The following is a 10277-nucleotide window of genomic DNA, read 5'->3' as shown; positions in this document are numbered from 1 at the left end:
ATCCTCTGTCTTTTGGCTCGTCCAGACTTGGAGTCGACTCGAACTTCCTCGGAGTCGACTCGGCTCTCAGTTTGCGAAACACAGCCTTCTGCCATCTTGGTGTAGCGCTGCCTTGGAGTCGACTCGAGCTGTCTGGGAGTCGACTCGAATCTCAGAGGCAGTAACTTGGTTTTCTGTCTGTTGATGGTCGCGGAGTCTCGGAGTCGACTCGTGCAATGCGGGAGTCGATTCGAATCTCAGAGTCCCAAAAATGCTCTCTGACTTTTTTCCTGTGTTCCGCTGAGAGTCGACTCTTGCTTTCTTTCAACTTGAGAGCTTTGGAGGCCTTCTTGTGTTCTTCCAACTTGCTATGTTCCTTGCAAAATAAATATCTTTCTCCTTGCAACATAAACATTAGTATCTATACTTCAAGGTTTTGTGATCATCAAAATCAATCTTTGGGTCATCAATAAATGTTGGACATACTCGGCCGCTGTGCGGGCCATACCTGCGGGGTCCCTGAGCAGCACAGGGAGGGTCACTGTCAGCATGTCCTGCCGCCTGCCAACGGCGATGGCCTGGTTAGTAGGTGGGTTATACCTGAGGGGTCCCTGAACCCATGGCGAGGCCAGGTCGGAGTCCGGGGTTGGGCGAGGCCTTGGTCGGAGTCGACTCGTGGCGCTGCCTTTGGTGGGGTTTAAGGAAATAGAGTTGCGCCTTCACTAACACCGGTCGGTTTTGGTGTAATGGTAGCGCTTGATCCTGACAACTGGTATCAGAGCCAGAGGTCTCGAGTTCGAAACCCAGGCATCGCGTTAGGGGGGGGAATGTTGGACATACTCGGCCGCTGTGCGGGCCATACCTGCGGGGTCCCTGAGCAGCACAGGGAGGGTCACTGTCAGCATGTCCTGCCGCCTGCCAACGGCGATGGTCTGGTTAGTAGGTGGGTTATACCTGAGGGGTCCCTGAACCCATGGCGAGGCCAGGTCGGAGTCCGGGGTTGGACGAGGCCTTGGTCGGAGTCGACTCGTGGCGCTGCCTTTGGTGGGGTTTAAGAAAATAGAGTTGCGCCTTCACTAACACCGGTCGGTTTTGGTGTAATGGTAGCGCTTGATCCTGACAAGTGTGAACTAGGGTAAGTATTTCAGTGGACCTCCCTGTGTCCTACAAAGGATAATTTGGCCATCTTTCCTTGAAGGCAGAATTCACAAATCGAATATGACTCGGAAGTCAATGAGCCCAAAAGCTCATGTTTCTCCAATTTGTTTATTCTGTCTTCTCTTATATGGCCAAGCCTGAGGTGCCATAAATACTTTAGATTTATCTCATTTTTGGATCTATTAGATCCTATGGTATTCACTGTTTGCTCAGATATATTCACAGATACATCCATATGTATGTGATAGAGATTGTCAATCATAAAACCATTTTGAATCAATTTAATTTTCAAATAAATAAAAATCTTTCTGTGCTAAATAAAATACAGAAATCAAATTTCTGCTAGCAATAGGTAACAGTCCCTAAGTATCCTGAGCATATCTGACAAACCTTCTGAAGGTCTGTCACCCTTCATGTTCTTTATGCTTCCCATGTATGTAGGACAGTTCCTCTTCCAATGGCCGTCCATTATGCAATGGAAACACTTTTCCTTGCAATTGGCCTTTTTCTTGGAACTTCCTTACTTGGTGTTTTCTTAGTCTTCTGCTTCTTCGCAGGCTTCTTCTTCTTCCAAATAGACTCTCTCTTGAAAGTAGAAACCAACTTGACAGCGAAAACGATGCCCCTTGAACTTCTTCAAGGTCCCTAAGGTAGTTACCAATTTATTTAACAATTCTATTTTAGTGCATACAACCTTGTTCATATGGTAGTTTACTATAAACTATTCATATGAAGCTGGAAGAGATTGCGGGATCAAATCCGTTTGCAATTCCTTGTGCATGGTCATGCCAAGCTTCTCAAGCTTCTCTAAGTCCTTTATCATGGTCAAACCATGATCATGGACAGACTGTCCATCGCGCATCTTTTACCTTGAAGAGCCTCTTGGACACTTCAAAACATGCTGCGCGACTCTGATCGCCATACAACTCTTGCAGGTGATTTAATATGTTCCTGGCAGTCTTCATGTTCTCATGCTGGCAATGTAATTCATTGGACATGGATGCCATTGTGCAGCACCTAACCTTATTGTCATTGTTCGTCCACTTTAGCATGCGTCTTACGCTGATCAGTGATCGGACAGATTGGTAACATGGAAATTCCATGGTCTAGCACATACCCTAATTTCATAATTCAAAATTATTTTTCAAATTTGCTGAGCCAGTCTTTATAATTGGGTTTGGTCAAACGGTTGTTCTATAGGATATGAGTTAAGAGTCTATAAGCTGACTTTATAATCCTCAGAGAGTAAAGATTCTAGTTAGACTTTTGTACTTGATCCTAATCTGTTCTAAGGTCTTTTAGAACAAATGTAACTCCCACTATTTTCTCGAATTCCTCACACTCCCCTGGTAGGAAAACGGAAATTCCACACGACTAGGGTTTCTAGTGGGTACTGCGGTCCCACCGATTTACATGCCACCTCACCTAACAGTTATTGGTGACACATAGATTGATGAATGTACAACTCTTGTACAATGCTTCTCAAGTATGTTGCAGTGCTACTTGGTCTCTAAGCCATGAAAACCTCACCTAACAGTTATTGGTCCCATTTCTTAGTTAAGTCAGACCCACCGTATAACCGTAGGAATAAAGTCGTCATTGGGTCCTCACCTAACAGTTATTGGTGCCCAACCCCACCTTTACCCTACAACATCTTATGTCTATAGAGAGGTCCAGCCCCCCGATGCAACTTGACCACTGTATCCAGCCGAGACAAATCAACATCAGAAAGGCTTTAGCAGCTCTACTACAGTGGAAGACCTATTGACTTAATATTGGTTAATCAGGTCTTAGTGTTTGCAACCTTGAGCTTTTCATAAGAGGTAATCGAACAATTGGCCAGGTAAGCAGGTGGGAGGCTCCCCTTACTCAGAGAGTAAGGTTCTAATTAAGTAACCACCTTTCATGCTTTCCTAGACACCAATTAGATCAATTAATCTAATATGACTCGCTCATGTCGGTTCACTCTCGACTTGATTGAGGAGGTTTTAATTTAGGTCTCAATTGGGTTTGCTACATCACATGTAAACCTATCTACCCCGCTCTCATTCACATCACATGCAAACGGCACATCACAGGCAGTTATAATCGCAGCATCAAAATAAAGCTAAACATTAAATAGGTGATGATCATGGATTCTAATTAGGTCGTATTACAAGCACATGCACGTCAATCGATCAATTGGTCTTCAACTCTTGAATTGGTTCCAAGCCTCCTTGATTCGATCCTTGACCAACTCTTGATCCAATCGCCATCAACCGCTTAGACCCCTGTTCATCTCATGCCTTGTCTTCAACTTGACCGTTGACGTACATCACATCACAGAAATACAACCAGATGTAAAATAAAAATAATAATAAATTACATCTTCTTTTAGGAGGCACGCAGGTCTCTCAAAACATCAAATAAGATGCATGCAAGCATCTAAAAAATTACATAACATTGCGGATCACATCGCAGGTCTTTACATTTAATACCAAAAGGGTTTGAATCCTATGATCATCACCACATGCAGCAATTATAATTTTCAGATCTGAAAACTAACTGATTATCTCATGACATAGGTTGCTGATCATGCTAATCATGATTCTAAACTTTGTAATCTCATTAACAATGCAATTAGAATCATCATCTTATCATATAAAAATCAGCATGCAAAAATCAACATCCTAGAAAAAAATCTGCATGCAAAAAATTTTCAGCATGCATAATCTTTCAATTTTCAGTTCTAATAAGCCTATTAATAATTAATCCTTACCTTAATCTACGAAGCCTAAGCTCTGATACCACTGTTGGAATACCCCGATCATGCCGCTGAAAATTCAAAAAATTCAGATGCAGCGGAAGAGGCATGTGCGGGATCAACCGTTCATCGCATGAACGTTGTTTAAAAACCGTTCGTAGATAGATAAGGATTAAAAACTTTTAAATAGCATTAGAAGATCAGATCTTCACCTTTGTGCGGGTAGATGATCACCGCAAACTGATGATCGTGATTTAGGATGTAGGTTCGCTTGAAGCCGTTCAAGTGTCCGGCCTTTACGGATATCCACACGAAGCAGAAAACCGATCCAAGCTTTCTATCTCCCCGGGGTGCTAGCTCCCTTGCAGAGATAACATTGATGGCTGATATCCTCCCTTTCAATCAATCCTTGATTGTGCTTGGGAGGAGGAAGAAGAAGGATGAAGAGAAGAAGAGGAACGAAGCCCTGCAGCCTTCTTTTTCTTCCTTGCGTTGGAACCAAACGGTGGAGGAAGAAGGAGGCCACCAAGATCCTTTTCTTCCCTTTGTTGTTGGTGGCTGAAAAGAGAGGAGAGGAGGGTAGCCACGTGATGGAGAGGAGGAGGGCTTCACTTATCATTAGGGCACCTCCTTTCAAAGCCTTATAAAGGCATCTAGGGCTCCTATTTGGTTTAGTCCAAATCATGAATCAATTGGGTTCAATCTATGCTAGTCCTAATCCAATTAGAACTTGAATGAACCATGACTCAATTGAACTCTTCAATCCTAATCCAATTAGGAGTCATGTTGATTCATTAGATTAATAATTAATTAGGACTTAAGAAATCCTAATCCAATTAGGACTTGTTTAATTCTAGTCCTAATCCAATTAGGACTCTAATTTGAATTCGAAGTCCTAATCCGATTAGGACTTTAAGAATCCTACTCCAAGTAGGAATCCAAATTTAATTCAAAACTCCTAATCTAATTAGGATTGTAGGAATCCTACTCCAAGTAGGAATCCCAGTCCTACTCCAAATAGAATTTCCAGTCCAAGTAGGAATCCCAGTCCAAGTAGGAATCTCAGTCCAAGTAGGATTCCTAGTCCTAATCCAATTAGGACTCTAAGAATCCTACTCCAAGTAGGACTCTTGTTTTAAGTCCAATTAATTAATTCTCTTTGTTCCTTCTTCAGCTTATTATCAATCGAATTGATTACTTGTGATTCCTAATCACGATTCAACCATCGGATCGGTCAATGCCTCTAGTGTGTGTGACCCCATAGGTTCTACTCTGACCGGTAGTGAGATATATTGTGATCTCTATCACAATATCATTGAAAACTCCTTTCAATGGGTCGGAACAATTCCAACTCTACTCATTAGGGCTTATCGATCATCGAGATAATCCCTATGAGTCCCACCATCCACCAGTGACACCTAGCAGCATGTAGTGGCTACCCAGCAGAATAGAATGATGAACCTCTAGGTGCAGTTATCATGTGATACAGTCCTTCTATCGTGGATCCCTACAGGACGGAGGTCATGGATAACTCGTCAAACCCCTTTGTCTGTCATATGTCAAGATTTATTCGACTCGAGTTCGATAGTGGAAAACTCTTTCTCCACTTTATATTACTGCCCTGGCCAAGGTCTTAGAACTCAGTCTAACAAATCACATAGGATCACATCTCTTCTATCAAGGTCGATAGATTCCATGTAAGTGCATACCCTACTCCTACAGTGAACTTACTGCAGCCAATCTACACTACAAGGACCCATATGACTAGAGACCATGTATACGTGTAGTCAAACTACAATAACCTCACTGTGAGTAGCTGAAGCACCGCAGGTCAAAGGACCAGTCATACTACTGCAGCATCCAGCAAGTCACTGACGAGTGGATAGACATCCAAGTGACTTCTTGTCTTGGTCACGCTCAGTACCCTTGTTCTTTAACAAGCACCTGCACTATCACTTCAGTTTTCCTACACTGTGGACTCAAGTCTCGTCCATCCAGAAGGAAAGTGATCTGTGCACTGATCGGATTGATCACCGTCCTCGTGATGATCCATTGATCAGGAGCATTTAGAAATTAATCACCAATGATACATGGCTCAAATTCTCAACTCTTGAGAATATGCATCATCATCTTATTAATTTCTTGGACGATTCATAGACACATAAATAATATGAATGAAAAGATGCCTTTTATTTATTCAATAATAAATAGTCAAGTACAAAATTATGTCCCTAGAATTAACAATGTGTCAGCCAGATTGGCTTCTAGGGCATACATCTAACACTTCTTCAGCAAGGGACAGTCAACTCTGAAATGTCCCGGCTTCTTGCATTCATAGCATCTAATTCCCTCACTTTTTCTTTTCTTACCTTTATCCTTGTTGAAGGAACTTGAGGGACCTCTTCTCTGATGAAAGGACTTCTTCCGGTTGATGAATCTTCTGAACTCTCGTACGAGAAGAGCCTCTTCTTCATCTCCCTCATTATCTTCTTCTTCACTGCTGCCACTGCAAGATAGTTCCTTGTTAGAAGAAGTGGATTTAAGGGCAAATACCTTTTTCTTATGTGAGGATTCTTCTTCGTTGTGTTGTTTCATTGTGAGCTCATGCATCATTAGGGATCCAAGAAGCTCCTCTAGTGGCATCTTGTTCAAGTCTCTTGCTTCTTGGATTGCTGTGACTTTGACTTCCCAAGACCTTGGTAACGAACGAGGAACTTTTCTGATAAGATCAGTGTTAGTATAACTTTTGCCAAGGCTTTTTAGACCGTTGACAATATCAGTAAAATGAGTAAACATGCAAGAGATGGTTTTATTTTGCTCCATTTTAAATAGTTCATATTTATGAACTAACATGTTAATTTTAGTTTCTTTAACTTGATTTGTGCCCTCGTGGGTCACTTCAAGTCTATCACATATCTCTTTTGCAGAAGTGCAAGTAGAGATTCTATTGAATTCATTAGGATCTAGAACACAGTAAAGTACATTCATAGCTCTGGCATTTAGCTGTGCCTTCCTTTTATCATTGTCATCCTAATCTTTGTCAAGTTTGGGTATAGCAATGTCATCAACATAGATGGAAGGAATATGTAGTCCATTGATTATGATGTTCCAAAGATCATAATCTTGGGTTTGGATGAATATTCTCATTCTAGCCTTCCAATAGGTATAATTAGTTCTATTAAACAATGGAGGCCTATGAGTAGATTGCCCCTCACTATAGGAAGATCCAAAGAGGGTTGTCATTTTGATCTTTTGACTCTATTTAAAGATTGGAACACCAATTGATATGAGAGCACCTGCTCTGATACCACTTGTTGCTCAAGGAGACAACCCAAGAGGGGGGGTGAATTGGGTTTGGATTAATTATTGACAAATTAAAACTTGATTAGTAAATAATTAAATCTAATGCAAGCAGGTTAATTAAGCTACTTGATGAGGAGATTGGAAGAGACAAATTGCCAATGCAAACACAAGAAAATTTTATGGTGGTTCGGAGCCAACCCTTGTTCCTACGTCCACTCTCCAAGCTTCAATTGGGAGTTCACTATAATTCCTTGGATTACAGTCAGTTATTTTACAAGAGCACAACCCAACTTGTTGTTTTCGCGAGATCACAACGAACTCGGTCGGTTTTTACAAGCTCACCGACTAGAACCATCCGATTATTTTTTCGGGATTACAATCAAATCCTTACACCGTTGGTTTTTCCTTTGGCTCACCAACAAACCTTACAACCCTTGATTCAATCTCCTGATTGAATCAAGTAAGAAAAACAGTTTAGAAAAAGATACAAGGAAAGCTTCTTAAAAAGCAAATATGAATCAATATGAATAGAGTAAAGTTAGAAGCCCTCAAACAGATTTCGGAAGAGGAAGAAAGGGCTTCTTGAAATCTGAGTCTCCTCTTTGAGTGCACTGAAGATTTGATGTCAGAAGAAGAGCCTTGAATGCGAAGGAAAAACTTTTAGGAATAAATTGAATGCGTTTCTTCTTTCTTTTGCTTTAGTAGTTGAAAATGCCTTAATGCACAAATAGAGTAACTCTCTTTTTATCTACTACTGTTTACTCTGGCTATTTAAACAGTTCCTTTTGGAAAATAGCTGTTAGACACTGATTTGTAGCCGTTCTGCACAGTCTGCACCTCCTGACAATGTATCGTTGGGGTTGGAGTCGACTCGCTCGATCTGGAGTCGACTCGGCTGTTGCTGGAGTCGACTCATGCTTTACTAGAGACGACTCGCCACTATTCAGAATTTGAATTAAAGTATCGTCCCAACCTGGAGTCGACTCGGTCCAAGCCTGGAGTCGACTCGCCAAGATCTGGAGATGATTCGACATTTTGGAGACGGCTCGTTCTCAGGATTCCAGAGATCTATTTTTCTGCATTTCTCTCTCGAGTCGACTCGGATCCTCTTGGAGTCGACTTGGCTCTCAGAGCCCAAAAAATCGATCCTCTGTCTGTTGATCGGAGCTGCCTCGGAGTCGACTCGCACTTTGTTGGGGTCGACTCTGGAATTCTCATAGTCGACTCGTTCACAGGGTCACTGAGTTTGGTTCTCTGCCTTTTAGTCCGCTTTCCTCTGAGAGTCGACTCTAGCATGATTTGGAGTCGACTCGCCAAATGTTGGAGTCGACTCGCATTCTTCTGGAGTCGACTCGGTAACAGGATCTAGAAAACACCTCTCTGTCTTTCTGTCTGTTACTCCTTGGAGTCGACTCGGATCTGTAGAGAGTCGACTCGTCAAGCATCGGAGTCGACTCGAAGCCTTCTGGAGTCGACTCGCTGACAGGGTCTGAAAACCATCTTTCTGTCTTTTTTTCTATTCTCAGTTGGAGTCGACTCGTAGAGTATCGGAGTCGACTCGAGCTGGTGCCAGAAACTCTGAACCATTTGGAGTTGACTCGTAATCTTCCGGAGTCGACTCAAGAATCAGCTCTTGGTTCAAATAGGGTTCAATATTTGTCCAACTTATTTTGAACCAAAGCTTGAGGCACTTAATTAAAAATATACAAATATATGCCTGAAATACTAGATTGAATTCATTAGTATAACATAAGATATACTCAAATGCTTTGAGCTCATCAAAATCAAAATAGAGATTTAATCAATCACTCCACATAAACCTTTGAACAACGAGGATAGATTTTTCTATATTAGGCAAGAACTCGGCATGATGAATTTGTTGTGAAATGCGCTTACTTATTGCATTCATCACTTTTTAATTTGTACTAATTCCTTTTATATTTTATATTTTTTATTCAATGCATAGATTAAGAGGGAGTTAATTATGTGATCATCTATCTTTAAATATTTTTGTTAATGTCAAAAGGGGTAGTAATATAGTCATTTATTTAGTCATCAATGTTTGCCATCATCAAAAGAGGAAAATTGTTAGACTAAGTTTTTATAAGATTGACTTTGATGATAACAAATATTATGCGTATTTTTCAAAGTGTTGTTAGTATGTTGCATATTACCTTATTTTTATGCATATAAGAATTTCTTGGCATTGCACTTCATAAAAGGTTGGTTATAAATATGAATTAAATTAATAATTAATAATGATATTTTAGTAGTTATTTATATTTTTTAAAATATTACTTTTTGTATAAATGAAAGTGGTATACATTCAAGTGAATGAATCATTCTTAGTAACATGATTGTTACATACACTCCTTGGACATTATCTTAGTATTTTTGGCATATCTCGAGATGTACTAATTAAATTGCTACGAAATTTGATTATGTTATACTAGACTCATGTATCTACAAGTTTATATTTTGTAAACTTTTAGATCTAACTTCTAGTAGGTGAAACAAGAGCTGCAAATGGAGTAATTGCAGCAGATAACATTTTAGAACTAGCTTTGGTATTTTGACTACATCTCCCAAACCATATGGAGGAAAAATTTGAAACAAATAGAACAAGTAGACAACTCATAGATCTACTTTTCATCCTCCTGTGGTCTATGCAGAAAAAATAGTTTGAAGGAGAAAATAGAGGCTCCAATCTATCATATCAAATCAGATAGTTGAAACTCATAATTTTTAAATTTGAAATTCAAATTTTGGAGCCCAATTCAAGGGTATTTTGTTCTTTTCTCAACACTAATGGCTATGAACTCTTGAAGCCTATAAATAGGAGTATCTTCATCAATATTTATGAGAAGAATTGAAGAGAAATCAAGAGAGTATTGCGCTTACAAGTAAAAAGCTTTTCTTATTGAGAAATTGAGTGTAGTGCTTATATTTGTTTATTCTTGAGAGATAAGTTGTATTATTTTCATTCTTATTATTTTGATTAAGTATTGTAAAGCTTTGGATAAGCATAGTGGATGAAATCCTGGCAAGAAGTTTCGAGGACATGTAGGCTCACAAGAAGACCGAACCACTATAA

The sequence above is a fragment of the Phoenix dactylifera genome, chromosome 9, assembly GCF_051530095.1.
Source record: "Phoenix dactylifera cultivar Ajwa chromosome 9, Ajwa_hap1_PhDact_Kaust_v1.1, whole genome shotgun sequence".
Lineage (NCBI taxonomy): Eukaryota > Viridiplantae > Streptophyta > Magnoliopsida > Arecales > Arecaceae > Phoenix > Phoenix dactylifera.
The sequence above is the reverse complement of the archived record's forward strand: the minus strand, read 5'-3'. Positions refer to the sequence as shown.